Below are 16,791 nucleotides of genomic sequence, written 5' to 3' on the forward strand. Positions count from 1 at the left end.
TTGCTTAATCCAACATAATTAACAATTGTGTTCCACAGCAAGCATTAAAAGATACTGAATTTGCCTTTAATGTAATAAAATGGAAATGTGGGAACTGGTTGTCTTATCATTGAATGTAATTTCACCTAATGGTTTTGGATAACTATTACACAACATGACACAAGCTGCGTAACCCTAATCCTAAATTTGAATAACACACAATCTTCTAAAAACAGAGCCTTATTACTAGATAAGAGGTGAAAGAAGTTAACCAGATTTCCCAGTTTCTTCAATAAATGTTGTTGATCTTTGGCTAGAATCATAAAAGCTACATTTTGAGGAATATATTAAGTTTGATATATTCTAATTACATGTTTAGGTAAAATAAAACAATCAAATCAACTAAACAACTTTAATACATGTTAATTATATAGTGTACCTCCACATCTGGCTTCTTAACTTGTGTGATCATCTGAGACCAGCCCCACAGACAGCTGCTGAAAATGAGGATTTGCACAGCCAAAGGATTTCTGCGAAAACTGTCAGAAAACTTCTCATGGATCTGTGTATTCTTCGTCCTCACCAGGGTCAGCCATAAGATACGGACAACAAACACAATAGCATTCAATCAGAGACAAAGATACAGTGAGGGGAACCTGAGGCTCATTGCTGTGCCATTCACCCTCCACCATCTCATATTTCAGCATGATATTCTGTACACAACTCCTGGAGGCTGACAATCTCCCCGTTCAGATCTGTCATTGAGCAGTTCTGGATTGTTGTAGTTCAACCTGTGGTTACCATTGGTGTCTGTTTGGGCTGCACAACAACATGATTAATCAATGTGGAAAGCTACAGGTGTGTTTTATGGAGGTGCATGGGCACCTTTGTTCAGGTATGTGTAACTGCACCCACGGAGTATTGGCACGCGTGTCATTGATGCAAGAGCTCTGCTGCTGGTGCCTCAGGGTACCGCTTTCATCTCCTGTGTAAGAAGATGACTGCTAGGTGTTTAACCCCTATACACAGGTGGGCAGAAGAAGAACCATCTTGAAGCCTGTTTCTTCTAACAGTGTGCTGCTTCCTGCTATCTTAGTCGACATTACCCAAAGTATTGAAATAGATCAAAATTATGACATTTTCTAAACAACCCTGCGAAAGCATGTCATTTATTTGCTGCTACCTTATGAATGTAATGTACACTGATGGATATGAATAGTCTGGTCTGCCGGGTTTTTAACACAAACTGAAGTTTTCTGGTTAGTTTTCAAGCAAGCAAGTTTATTTATATAGCACAATTCATACATCGAAGCAATTCAATGTGCTTTACAAAGAAAAATATATGAAAGTACAATAACATAAAAACAAATACACAAATGAAACATCAAAACAAATGAATACATCATAATAAGAAAAAATATAATAAGAAAACATGTAAAAATTAAAAATGGGATAAAAACATAGGAAGCTATAAGGCTAAACAGTGTGGTTGAGTGTAAGTGCTCAGTCATAGGCACGTGAGAAGAGAAGTGTTTTTAACCTGGATTTAAAAATTGATACGGTTGGGGTAAGTCTAAGATCTTCTGGTAGTTTATTCCAGTTGTGTACAGCATAAGTGCTAAACGCAGCTTCTCCATGTTTAGTTTGGGCTCTGGGCTCTACTAGCTGATCTCTGTTCATGGATCTAAGAGCCCTGCTCGGTTTACATTCTTCAAACATATCAGAAAAGTCTTCGGGTCCTAAACCAGTCAGAGGTATATAAACTAAAAGCACCACTTTGAAATCTATTCTGTAACTGACTGAAAGCCAATGCAAAGATTTAAGAACCGGAGTGATGTGCTCTGTTCTCTTGGTCCTGGTTAACATTCTAGCAGCAGCATTCTGAATGAGCTGCAGTTGTTTTACAATCTTTTTCGGGAGTCCAGTTAAGAGGCTTTTACAGTAGTCAACCCTACTAGAGATAAAAGCATGGATGAACTTCTCTTTGATTCTGGCTATATATCCCTGGTTTTAAGGGCCCGAGAATCCAGCTCTTTACTTATACTTGTTCTTTTATTTTTGTAACCAAACACAATAATCTCAATAACTCACAATTTTGGTTCTTCCAGGTATTTATGTGCTCTATACAGTGACACAGAGAGTCTATTGAGCTGTTGTCATATGGTTCGAGAGCCATATATATTTGAGTATCATCAGCATAGCTGTGGTAGTTAATGTTGTTGTTTTGTTAGAATTTGGCCCAGAGGTAGCATATAGAGATTGAAGAGAAGCGGTCCGAGAACTGATCCCTGTGGAACTCTGCATGTCATAGCCACCCTATCAGATTCATGATTACCAATGGTGACAAAGTAACTCCGGCCATCTAGATAAGATCTGAACCAATCCAGAACTGTCCCGGAGAGTCCTACCCAATGTTCCAGCATATCTATAAGTGTTCTAGGATCTACAGTGTCAAATGCTGCACTGAGATCTAATAGAACCAGCACTGTTATTTTCAGCCATATGTCATTTAAAACTTTAATCATGGCCGTTTCAGTACTTTGGTGAGGTCGGATACCTGACTGAAATTTGTCTAAGAGACCGCTTGAGGTCACAAAATTGCTGAGTTGATTGAAGACAACCTTCTCAATGATCTTGGCTATAAAAGGGAGATTTGACACAGGTCTATAGCTGTTCATTATAGATACATCCAGTGTTCTTTTTTAATCAAGGCTTAATGGCAGCTGTTTTTAGTGACATTGGGAAAATGCCTGATTGCAGAGAGTCATTAACTATTTGCTGTATGTCCATTGGTATTGAGTTAAATAAAAATAAAAGTCGGATGGCAGTGTGTTGAGACAGCAAGTGGAAGGTTTAAGATGTCGAACTGTTTCTTCTAGGGATTTTTGATCAATTGTATTAAAATGTGACATAATAACCAAGTTATGTCTTGGTGGTCGTGGTGACGGTAAACAGTCCTTGTTAGACTGTGAAGCTTTGAGGTTCCGTCTAATACTTTTAATTTTTTCACTAAAGAAACACGCAAATTCATTACATTTCACTGTGGACATGAGTTCTGATGCTATCTGCTTTATTGGGTTTGTAAGCTTGTCGACCATGACAAATAGAGTTCGGGTATTGTTTATATTTTTGTTGATCATTCCAGATAAATGTTGCTGTCTGGCCCTGCGTAACTCATTGTTGAAGCTACCAAGGCTTTGTTTATAGATGTCATAGTGAATTTAAAGTTTAGTTTTCCACCACTTACGTTCCGCATTCCTACATCCTCTTTCAGGGCGCTTTCCATCATAGTGGTTCTCCATGGTGTTTTCTGTTTGCTCATAGTTTTCTTTACCTTTACCGGTGCAACACGATCCATGACATTCAATATTTTGGCATTAAAATTATCCAGGAGTTCATCAACTGACATCAATTGAAGCTATGGCTTCAATAAACTGAGCATTAGTACTCTCATTAATGTACCTTCTCTTAACAGAAACAGAGTTTACTGGAACATTTGGGCTGTTAAGTGAATCAAAATAGACACAGAAATGATCAGACAGGGCCAAGTCTATAACCATGACGGAGGAAACATCGAGACCTTTAGAGATAACCAGATCCAGAATGTGGCCTTGAGTGTTAGGACGATCAGCTGACTTTAGCAAATTGCCTGCCAGGAAAAAGTGGTGAGAGCCACAAAGTCCCTATTACAGACTTATTCCAAATTCCATGGAGAGAGTCACAAAGACCCTATTACAAACGTATTCCTAATTCCATGGAGAGAGTCACAAAGACCCTATTACAGACTTATTCCTAATTCCATGGTGAGAGACACAAAGTTCCTATTACATGACTTATTCCTAATTCCATGGTGAGAGACACAAAGTTCCTATTACATGACTTATTCCTAATGCAAAGGTGAGAGGACCAACCCAACAGGGATGACTTCCATCTCCTTATCCTGGAGCTCAGCAGAGTTAAATCAGGAGTACATTTAAATGAATTGAAAATCCATAACTACATCTTCCAGCTCAAAGGTAGTAAGTAGCCTGTGTTTAGTAGGTAGACCAAAAAAAAATGTTTTGTTATTTTCAAGTCACCCTGCATGGCTCACCATTTGAGTCAATTTGCTGTTCCTATCCATTTGAAGTGTTCTGGCACTGCAGACATGTATACCAGTCACATCTCACAAACAGCTCCCCAGATAGACGCAGGGGAGCAAAAAGCAGCCTGTATCACCAAATAAGAAAATATGGACACAAAGAAAGGATGTATGAATGGATCGAAAACAAGGAAATATGAACAGAGGGAGGGTGTGAAATGGGTAAAGGAGAAGGGAGAAGGAGAGTAAGTATGGCAGAGGAGTACATGTGGCCTTGATGGCCCAGGTGGAGAATGTAGATGTGTGTCTCCAGAGGGGCTAGGCTGATGAGAGGAGGAATGTGTTGTCACCTCACTCAGGGCCTGTCATCTGTCTTTCCTGTTTCTCTCTCACTGCATTCTGTTTCCTACTGCTCAGCATTGATGACACACACAAAAACACTTTGTTTTACTATCCTTGAGGGGACCCAAAATATTAACATTAAAAAAAAAAACTTAAATTTAACCCTAAGCCATAACTCTAACCCTAATTACCTTTACCCTAAACCTTTTAGTTTTCCAGAGTGTCTAGTCTGAGAAACAGATGCCTCACAGGTCCTCAACTGGCAGCTTCATTAAATAGTACTTGCAAGACACCAGTCTCAATGTCGACAGTGAAGAGGCGACTACGGGATGCTGGCCTTTTTTCCAATTTTCCTCTGTCCTGTGTCCCATCTTAATCTTTTCTATTTATTGGCCAGTCTGAAATATGGCTTTTTCTTTGGAACTCTGCCTAGAAGGCACGCATCCCAGAGTTACCTCTTCCCTGTTGACATTGATACTGGTGTTTTGCGTCCACTATTTAATGAAGCTGCCAGTTGAGGATCTGTGACACATCTGTTTCTCAAACTAGACACTAATGTATTTGTCTTCTAGCACCGGTTGTGCATCGGGGCCTCCCTCTCCTCTTTCTTTTTTGGTTTGAGCCAGTTTGTGCTGTTCTGTGAAGGGAGTAGTACAAAGCATTGAACGAGATTTTCAGTCTCTTTGCAATTTCTTACATGGAATAGCCTTTATTTTTCAGAACAAGGATAGACTGGTGGACATTTTCTGGACATTTTGAGCCTGTAATCAAACTCATAATTGCTGACGCACTAGATACTCAACTAGTCTAAAGACGGTCAGTTTAATTGCTTCTTTAATCAGCACAACAGTTTTCAGCAGTGCTAACATATTTGTAGAAGGGTTTTCTAATGATCAAACAGCCTTTTAAAATGATAAACATGGATTAGCAAACATTGTGCATTTGGAACAAGGGACTGATTTTTTCTGATAATGGTTCCTCTGTACGCCTATGTAGCTATTCCATTAAAAATGAGGGACCGTTTTCACAAAACATCTTAAGGCTAAAAGTAGCTCCTAACTTGCTGATTTAGAAGTAATAAAAAAATGGGTGTGTCAGTCCTACAGTGAGGGAAAAATGTATTTGATCCCCTGATGATTTTGTACGTTTGCCCACTCACAAAGAAATTATCAGTCTATAATTTTATTGGTAGGTTTATTTTAACAGTGAGAGACAGATCAACAGCAAAACAATCCAGAAAAATGCATGTCAAAAATGTTATACATTTATTTGCATTTTAATGAGTGAAATAAGTATTTGATCCCCCCTCAATCAGAAAGATTTCTGGTTCCCAGGTGTCTTTTATACAGGTAACGAGCTGAGATTAGCAGCACACTCTTAAAGGGAGTGCTCCTAATCTCAACTTGTTACCTGTATAAAAGACACCTGTCCACAGAAGCAATCAATCAATCAGATTCCAAACTCTCCACCATGGCCAAGACCAAAGAGCTGTCCAACATGACAATGACCCAAAACACACGTCCAAGGCAACAAAGGAGTGGCTCAAGAAGCACATTAAGGTCCTGGAATGCCCTAGCCAGTCTCCAGACCTTAATCCCATAGAATATTTGTGGAGGGAGCTGAAGGTTTGAGTTGCCAAACGTCAGCGTCAAAAACGTAATGACTTGGAGAAGATCCGCCAAGAGGAGTGGGACAAAATCCCTCCTGAGATGTGTGCAAACCCAGTGGCCAACTACAAGAAACCTCTGACCTCTGTGATTGCCAACAAGGGTTTTGCCACCAAGTACTAAGTCATGTTTTGCAGAGGGGTAGAATATTTATTTCACTCATTAAAATGCAAATCAATTTATAACATTTTTGACAGGCGTTTTTCTGGATTCTGTTGTTCTCTCATTGTTCAAATAAACCTACCATTAAAATTATAGACTGATCATTTCTTTGTCAGTGGGCAAACTCAGCAGGGGATCAAATACTTTTTTTCCGCACTGTAACTTTAGTACTCGAAAACATTTGGTCTAAGTATTTCACAAGGTGTTTTAGCGCTTAAACCAGCTCTTAAATCTGTATAAAGTTAGGAGTAGTCAAGAGGACTCCGAGGTCACTGACCCCTCATTCACACACAAGCGGCCTGCCATTGTTGAAAGCGGAAGCGCTCCATTGCTAGCCATTCCAAAAAGGCTTCCCGCCCAGCTCCTTGAAACAGGACCGCAGCGCTGGCCGTCGCGGAACGGCAGACCAGAAATAATTGCACCGTGTTCTATTTTTTTCCTTTTCCAATGTGGAAAGCCAATCAGAGCACAACGGAAAACTAGGAAAATAGGAAAGCGTGTAGGAGGTACTACAACACTGAATATCCATAACCTAACCAACATGTCAGATGAACAGCTAATTTTACTACAAGAATTAGAAACAATATAGCGTGGTCGAGGATAGCTCAGAATCTCAGACCTATAGTTACCCTCGATCAGTTAATACGTAATAGTGCTAGCTATTGCTATCAACCAAAACGAATTACTAGCTACCTGCTACAGTAGATGTAAAACAAATGTTTTGCGCACATTTTCGTTAATGAACCTTTTCTGCGGGGCTGTCACAGTTCTCTTGAATTGCTATCAGCCTATAGCAGAGAAATCTGCTAAAATACTCTGTGTTTTCTGAGTTTTATTTTAACGAACCAAGATTAGTACTCACCTTTGGGCCCACCTTTTTCCTTGAACGCAATAGGCTACTTTTCTCAGCTTAATTAAAGTAAGTAACTGATTGGTCAAAAACAGCATAAGATGGGACAATGTCAGTTGCCTTCCGTAGTCACTAGTGGAACGGCAAGCGAGTTCACAAACAAACTTTGGGTAAGACCAAATCACAAACAATCCTAAAAAGGCTGCTGCCGGCAAACCGCCTTGTAATCAGGTCCACGTTTTAGAAAAACATATTGATAATGAGCATTTAACAAGTCACCACAGCCAGAAGAGGACTGGTCACCCCTCTGAGCCTGGGTCCTCTCTAGGTTTCTTCCTAAAATTCGACCTTCTTAGAGAGTTTTTCCTAACCACTGAAATTCAACACTACTGTTGTTTGCTCCTTGGGGTTTAAGGCTCTGTAAAGCACTTTGTGACAACTGCTGTTGTAAAAAGGGCTTTATAAATACATTTGATTGATTGATTGACCTTAATCGCGAGGGTATTATGATCATAGTAGAGTTGTCAGAGATGCTATCATTTCACCAACAAACAGAAACAACCCAGTAACAGCGGACATCAAGTTTGTGACACCTCTACTCTACTTGGCCACAGGGAAAATGCAGCTATGCAGCGCAGATGAACTATGGGTATTTCATCTGTCAGAATATTACATGAAACAATAAATGCCCTCCCCACACCCCATATCGTGCGACAAATCATTCGGTTTCCTCACGATGTTCGCGAACTACAAAGAAACAAAGGCTACTTCATGGCCATAGCTCGACCACCCGGTGTAGTTGGTGGTGGGACACCGGTATAATTGCACGAATTATTGCACCATCAAAAGTTTAACACGCATTTCTTTACGAGCTGCCAGACATGTATACTGACAATTAGCTGAACAAATCTTGACTAGTCAGTATATCATTATTGGTTTCCTGTTTAATCAGTGGCACTTAGCCTACATTTTCATTTTAATATCTTCGTTTCAATGGCAACATGACACATCCTTCTACAGTATTGCTATGATCTTGATCTTGTTTATGTAAGGTTTCATATTTTAATGGTAGAGTTTTAACTTGCATGTGAATGCAGAAGCGTACGGTTTTTGGAAGCGTTCCTGTGCCCATGCAGTCATTTCCATTACAAAATCGTGTCTGTTTTTAATGCAGTGCCTCCTGAGGGCCCGAAGATCACGGCCATCCAATATTGTTTTTTGCCTTGCCCCTTGTGTACAGAGATTTCTCCGGAATCTTTTAATGATATTATGTAACGTAGATGATGAGATCCCTAAACTCTTTTCAATTTTACGTTGAGAAACATTATTGTTCAACTGCTGCACTATTTTCCCACACAGTCTTTCACCGAGTGGTGAACCCCTTCCCATTCTCACTTCTGACAGGCCCATCCTCTCTGGAATGATCTTTTAATGCAAAGTCATGTTACTGACCTGTTGCCAACTGCCCTAATTAGGTGTGTGATATTCCACCACGTTTAGTTTTTTAACAATACACAACATTTCTAGTTTTTTGTTGTCTCTATGCCAATTTTTTGAAACGTGTTGCTGGCATCAAATTCAAGATCACATCACTGGTGCCCAGCTTCCTGCCATCACAGACCTCTAGCGCAAACGGTGTCTGCACAGGGCGCGCAGGATCATCAGGGACCCTTCACATCCAGGCCAAAAACTGTCCCATTAGGCAGGTGGTACAGGTCTCTTTGTTCTCGCACCAGCAGGCTCAGGAACAGTTACAGATATGTGTCTACCTCAGGAACCTCTCGGCTGCTATCCCTGCATTTCAGTTGCACAGGCACCTTGTACATTCAATTGCCATTGTACTTGCATTTCTGCAGTTGGTACACACACGTCTACCTCGAGGACCTTAGTGCTGCTATCTCTGCATCATGGTTAATCATCAATCAAATCAATCAAATGTATTCATAAAGCCCTTTTAACATCAGCAGTTGTCACAATGTGCTTTTACAAAACACCCAGCCTAAAACCCCACGGCACAAGCAACATCAATGTGGCTAGAAAAAACTACCTAAGAGGGGCCGAAATATAGGAAGAAACCTAGAGAGGAACAAGACTCAGTGGGGTGACCAGTCCTCTTCTGGCTGTGCCGGGTGAAAATGTTAAGAGTACAAGTTGTAATAATTAGTTTATGCATTTGGGTCGTGTCCAGAGTCTATAAATCCTAAGCCAGGTCAGAAGCATGACCTGATTGACAAGGACAGGGACAACTGTGGGGAGAGGGGGGTGGTTATCAGACTGACATCTGGAATCATCAGGTATCGTCTTGGTCTGCTACACAGCCAGGACTTTGGACAGTAGCAGCAACGAGTCTTTAGAGCCTGGTACTCGGGAGGTGTGGGCCAAGACATCGTGTCCTCCTAAGTTTGAATGGAGCAGGAGACAAATTTAGTGTGCATTCCTTAGGTTTACAAGGTTTTACAGTGGAGAAGGAGAACTGACCCTACTCCCCCGGCACATTAATTTAGCAACGTAAAACCTTGGGGCTGAGACAAGGGGGTCCAGTGACACTGTGGCCCTAACCGGGGGACAGGGCCCAACAGGCAGGAAGTCAGTCGACCCATATTGCCAAGCATCAACCAAAGGAACACCAACCAACTGCAACCACCCTGAAATGAGGGCCGAGTATTGCCAGCAGAGATCACCCCAATTGTACAATGGGCACAACATAGAGACAACAACAAGCCAGTGACTCCACCCCCGAATGGCATTGGAGAGAGGGCATCCCAGTGGTGATGAGAGCCCACCTGGCAAGACAGCAAGGGTGGACAGTATCAAGCCTTTTCATTCACCTTCACACCCCTGGGCCAGACTGCACTTAATCATAGACCATGCTGAAGAGATGAGTCTAGCAGACACTTGAAAGTTTGCAATGAGTCTGCATTTCTAACCTTAATTGGCAGATCTATGAGAAAAAGATCTGCCTCCAGTGGTTTGTTTAGAAATTCTAGGTACAATTAGAAGGCCTGCATCTTGCGATCTTAGGTTATGCTCATGCTACCCTACTACAATACTCATTAATTTGCCTCATTTGCACATCTAGAATGCCATTTAGTAATTGCCATTTGTACCCAAAAAACTGTTATCCCACTTGTAACATACACTATACCTAATACTTGTAAGCTTTCCGCCCTCCTCTGTTTGCCTTAATTGCACATTTAGCATTGCCATTTGTACTGCATTTGCCTTGATTGCACATTTACACATTTCACTTGTAATATGTATACACCTAATACTTGTAAATTTTCTGCCCTCTATTTGCACTTCTGGTTAGATGCATAGTGCATTTCATTGTACTGTTGAATGACAATAAAGTTGAATCTAATCTAAGATGGGCATACATTTTTCAAGAAACGCTGTTTCCAAAAAAGCCAGGTTTCCCTGCATTTTTGGAAACAGGGTTGTATTTTAATGGACAAAATATGTGCTTTTCTTTCAAAAACAAGTACATTACTAAGTGACCCCAACCTCTTGAACGGTGGCGTAGGTAGCTACAATTTATAAAATCTCCAAAACCCACAGGACTCCTGTTCCCTTGTCAACACACATATGGACACAGTCAAGAGACAGAAAAACGTGAACTCATTCAGATATAATACATGATAAAGACAAATCCCCCTGACCATGATATCATCAGAGCATGACCATGACAACTTATTCAATCTCCAGGAGCTCAAATCCCACATTCACAAGACGTTAGACTGCCAGGCAGCATGTGGTGAGCTAGCTGGATTGGAGCAGGCAGGGAGGGACCCGCAGCTAGCTGCTGTATGCTCTGTCCACGGCTGTCCCTGTGTGGTAGCACATACAGTGGGGAGAACAAGCATTTGATACACTGCCGATTTTGCAGGTTATCATAGGTACTCTTCAACTGTGAGAGACGGAATCTAAAACAAAAATCCAGAAAATCACATTGTATGATTTTTAAGTAATTAATTTGACACATCAGAAAAGCAAAACTTAATATTTGGTACAGAAACCTTTGTTTGCAATTACAGAGATCATACGTTTCCTGTAGTTCTTGACCAGGTTTGCACACACTGCATCAGGGATTTTGGCCCACTCCTCCATACAGACCTTCTCCAGATCCTTCAGGTTTCGGGGATGTCGCTGGGCAATAGGGACTTTCAGCTCCCTCCAAAGAATTTCCATTGGGTTCAGAGACTGGCTAGGCCACTCCAGGACCTTGAGATGCTTCTTACGGAGCCACTCCTTAGTTGCCCTGGCTGTGTGTTTCAGGTCGTTGGCATGCTGGAAGACCCGTCCACTACCCATCTTCAATGCTCTTACTGAGGGAAGGAGGTTGTTGGACAAGATCTCACGATACATGGCCCCATCCATCCTCCCCTCAATACGGTGCAGTCGCCCTGTCCCCTTTGCAGAAAAGCATCCCCAAAGAATGATGTTTCCACCTCCATGCTTCACAGTTGGGATGGTGTTCTTGGGGTTGTACTCATCCTTCGTCTTCCTCCAAACACGGCGAGTGGAGTTTAGACCAAAAAGCTCTATTTTTGTCTCATCAGACCACATGACCATCTCCCATTCCTCCTCTGGATCATCCAGGTGGTCATTGGCAAACTTCAGACGGCCCTGGACATGCGCTGGCTTGAGCAGGGGGACCTTGCGTGCGCTGCAGGATTTTAATCCATGACGGTGTAGTGTGTTACTAATGGTTTTCTTTGAGACTGTGGTCCCAGCCCTCTTCAGGTCATTGACCAGGTCCTGCCGTGTAATTCTGGGCTGATCCCTAACCTTCCTCATGATCATTGATGCCCCACAAGGTGAGATCTTGCATGGAGCCCCAGACAGAGGGAGATTGACCGTCATCTTGAACTTCTTCCATTTTCTAATAATTGCGCCGTGTAGTTTTTTTGTTTCAGATTCCGTTTCTCACATTTGAAGTGTACCTATGATAACAATGATACACCTCTACATGCTTTGTAAGTAGGAAAACCTGCAAAATCGGCAGTGTATCAAATATTTGTTCTCTCCACTGTAACAGTCAGCAGCGGGGGGATAATAGTTCCTTCCCATCAATTGAACTGAGATTTACCATCTCTGACCACCTCTAACACCACTGACCACAACACCAGCCCGATGACACATCATCATCAACTGGCATTAGTCTAAATCAATTCTATACCAATGTTTATTCATAGTCAAAGGTTTAAAGACATTTCAGTGGGTTTTGAAGTGGAGTAGATGTCACTAGCACTGTCTAGAAAAGTATAAAGTACATGGTGTAAATGTTTACATAGGCTTTTGATGCTGAAGACAACATTATTGTGCATGTGTGAGTCTGTCTGAAAAGGTCAGCCTCCTGGGGTCGCCTGATGACACTGACATATGTATGGATTTGTGGGCTCATGTCACGGTCATACTTAGAGCTGAAGTTGATCAAAGGTAGGAGAGGAGACATCAATCCCAGAGTGTGCCCTAGAGGAGATATCAATTCTAGAGTGTGTACAAGAAAGGAGACATCAATCCCAGAGTGTGTACAAGAGAGGAGACATCAATCTCAGAGTGTGCACAAGAGAGGAGACATCAATCCCAGAGTGTGTACTAGAGACGAGCCATCAATCTCAGGGTGTGCCCTAGAGGAGACATCAATCCCAGAGTGTGTACTAGAGACGAGCCATCAATCTCAGGGTGTGTACTAGAGATGAGCCATCAATATCAGGGTGTGCCCTAGAGGAGACATCCATCCCAGAGTGTGTACTAGAGACGAGCCATCAATATCAAGGTGTGCCCTAGAGGAGACATCAATCCCAGAGTGTGTACTAGAGACGAGACATCAATCCCAGAGTGTGTACTAGAGATGAGCCATCAATATCAGGGTGTGCCCTAGAGGAGACATCCATCCCAGAGTGTGTACTAGAGACGAGCCATCAATATCAAGGTGTGCCCTACAGGAGACATCCATCCCAGAGTGTGTACTAGAGACGAGCCATCAATCTCAGGTTGTGCCCTAGAGGAGACATCAATCCCAGAGTGTGTACTAGAGATGAGCCATCAATCTCAGGTTGTGCCCTAGAGGAGACATCAATCCCAGAGTGTGTACTAGAGACGAGCCATCAATCTCAGGTTGTGCCCTAGAGGAGACATCAATCCCAGAGTGTGCACTAGAGACGAGCCATCAATCTCAGGGTGTGCCCTAGAGGAGACATCAATCCCAGAGTGTGTACTAGAGACGAGCCATCAATCTCAGGTTGTGCCCTAGAGGAGACATCAATCCCAGAGTGTGTACTAGAGATGAGCCATCAATCTCAGGTTGTGCCCTAGAGGAGACATCAATCCCAGAGTGTGTACTAGAGACGAGCCATCAATCTCAGGTTGTGCCCTAGAGGAGACATCAATCCCAGAGTGTGCACTAGAGTGTGTATTCCTCATGGTCAGCATACAAACTAAACCCTCTCCCCCATCCACATTGCACTGTGATCTATGCTGTAATCCCCCCCCCCACCCCCCCAACCCCCCACTATCCAGTAGTCTTTCCACTAGGAGCCACTGTGATGTGATTAGCAACAAGAGGCAAGCAATTAAAGGCCGTTGGATGGATATTCCTGTTGTCTCCTAGCCGGCTTTGCAGACCTGAAACCTGCGTTATTGCCTCCGGATCAATCCATTCCTCTCCAACTCCCCAGCCTCTGTGGACAGGCTGACCTTAGCTTGCAGATCAGAGATCAATACCGGGACAAACACGCCGGTTAAGACAAGGCTGCGCTGAGCCAACACACTCTGTTTCCCGAACCCTGACCGGCAAATTAAAACCAAATCACTTCAGAGCCCCAGTGTGCAGTCAGCAGCCTGGCAGTACGGTTGTCCAGTGACTCAGCCCAGCCGACTGGACCTCTGAATAGGAAACGTAATAATGCTTTGATTAGACACATAATCATGCCTTGAGCTCCGGGGCAGCAGGGACACTCAGTTAATCCATCCCACACACTTACTTCTTTACTTGCTCCACTACCTCACACTGTCAGAACACCTCTGCCTCTCTGCCTGCACCCACACAGGCAGTCCCTACACATCTTCTGCACGGTCCAAACAGAATATAAAAGAAACATTCACATTAGATCAGTTTTCAATCTGTGGTCTGTAAATTATATTCTTCAGCCTCTAGAAGTAAAAATAAAAAACAGTTGGGAATATTAATAGTGTGATAAATTGTAAGTGCATTTTGACAATGCATTTTGTTTATGATAAAAATACAAATATTATTTTCACTGATGAAATGTTGTGTAAATTTGAGCATCGATATAGAGATTTGGCTTCCTCAAGACCCTTTGATGGTGAGTTGGTTGTCCCTGGAAAAGAAAATGCTGGCATCATCAGCAATGCATACAGAATATGTTACAGAATACATTTACGTAAAAAACTAAACAAAAAAAATAACAGAAAATTTGGGGAGCCTCTGTAAATGCAAACATTTTTACATTCTGGTAGGTACTATGTCAGACAACACAAGCATAGCAGACAACACACACACACACACAAGCACACACAGTAACTCCACCCCACCCACCCCATTCCCCCCAAATGTGCATTCTACAGTCAGAGGATGACTGATAGGAGAAGAAGCAGGGAACCTACAACTACACACAAAGACAATTACACACAGACACAACTACACACAGAGACAAATACACACAGACCAGAGCACTGCTCCCCCACCCTCACTCATCTGTCTCCCTCCTTCCCATCTAATTCTCTCCTCTCTCTCTCTCTCTCTCCCTCTCTCCTCTTCCTCCCTCCCTCTCTCTCTCTACTGTGGATTCATATTCAGCACCGTCAGCAGTAGACTGCCAATGCACAGAGCAAATAACGTCCAACTAAAAAAAAAACAAAAAAAACATTTGGTCTCATCGGAATAGAGCTGTCTTGTCTCGGCCAGTGAAGATTCAACACTGCCATCTAATGGACTGAAGGGAAGTGTCATGTCACACATCAGATGAACAGACACACAAACGCACAGCCAGTCTCTGGTGTGTGATCTGGATTCCAGGAGCATCCCTCCCTTTGTGTGAGTGACGTGACAGGTTGACAGTGATCCGGTCCCCAACACCCCATGTCAGCGTTTTTCTGTTTCTCTGATACCCAGTGGTCCCCGGCCACTCTGCCCCTTGGCATCTGTCTCCCGCTGACCCCCTGCCAAATAGGACCATAGACCAGGCTCAGCCCAAGATGTGTGCACGCATGCACACACACACACACACACATGCATGCACGCACGCACAGACCAACTACCAGACTCCAACAGTCCTGTACATCCAATCGTTTCATGTTACTGCTAGTCTCTCCGCGTCTTCTCGGCCAGCATGCAGCATTCGTATTTTTCACTTCATACCAATTGGTATTAAGCCACAAAAGAAACATATGTAATACAGAGTGTGTTTGTGGCTGGACTTATCCACCATTCTGGCTCTTCTTAATCCGCCAGTATAAGGCATTCATGTGTTGCATTGCAAAGGAGCTGTAGAATGCATTATCACAAAAGACAAATGTCCCAGGAGTGTCTGTAGCACCCCAACTATTTGAGCTCCAAACGAGTAAATTCCAGAGTCATCTCTGTGGTAACAACGCAACAGCGAAAACCGTTTCAGATCGCACACGTCGACTTGACTCGTCCTCAATTAGAATGACAGGACTTAATGGCAGTAACAAAATATTTAGTTTTCTGAGTTTTCTGCCTGCTTCTGGAGAAGCCACTTGAAAACACACTTCCTGGTTATTTATTAGAATTTGTTGTCACTTGTTCGTACCCTCTTCATTCACTGCCATGTTACATACAACTTTACACACAATGTGACACACTTGGGTCCAGTAGTGACAGTTTTACATCTCTGCCAAGCCACTGAGCTTGCAAGTAGTATCCTATGCCATAAACCCAGCTTGTTTACGACAACACATGATTGATGAAACTACATAAACAGGTCATAAATTGTCACCCATGTAATCCATAGCCTATTAATAGATCCCCAGTAGACACCATGTGTTGCCAAATGAAAACACATTGGAATTTGTTCCACTGGCCTCTGCATTCATTTTAACCTCAGCAGACTTCTGGACTAAATATTAAACTAACCATGCAGTTTGTGTCATATAGCTGGTTCAGATTTGAAATCAAGGTCAGTGTTGATTAAATAAATGTCAACCCACAAAAACGTGGAATTAATATGATTGGGATTGATGGCTGACATGAAGATGGTGTGCAAATATAATTTTTGTGTAGGTGAAAGGGTTCATTCAGTATAGCATACTTTTTAAGCAGAAGGACTGCGGGTGTCGTGCGCCAGACTTTTAAATGTAAGCTTATGGAGCTCTGAATTGTAGGGTACAACTGTCAAACAATCGATTATACTTCAGATTTCGTACTTTTGCTGTGACATGACTTTCACTTTTGTATGTTTGCTGTATTCAACCAAGTAATTTGTAGCAGTCAGGGTGGAGTGAATAACCTTAAGTAGGGCACACTGTTGCTCTAACAGACTCTCTCTTCATCAGTCAGGGAGGTTTAGGCACACAGACACGTTTCCTAGATGTGTTCCTGTTCCCCTTTAATCACCCACAGCTGAGGAGCTGATATGCATTATGGGTACAGAGAGTGAGATAGACAGCATGCCTCTGAGAAGTGTGACCTCACTGTTATATTTCTCAGGATGTCATACTCTCAT

The sequence above is a fragment of the Esox lucius genome, chromosome 19, assembly GCF_011004845.1.
Source record: "Esox lucius isolate fEsoLuc1 chromosome 19, fEsoLuc1.pri, whole genome shotgun sequence".
NCBI classification, from domain to species: domain Eukaryota; kingdom Metazoa; phylum Chordata; class Actinopteri; order Esociformes; family Esocidae; genus Esox; species Esox lucius.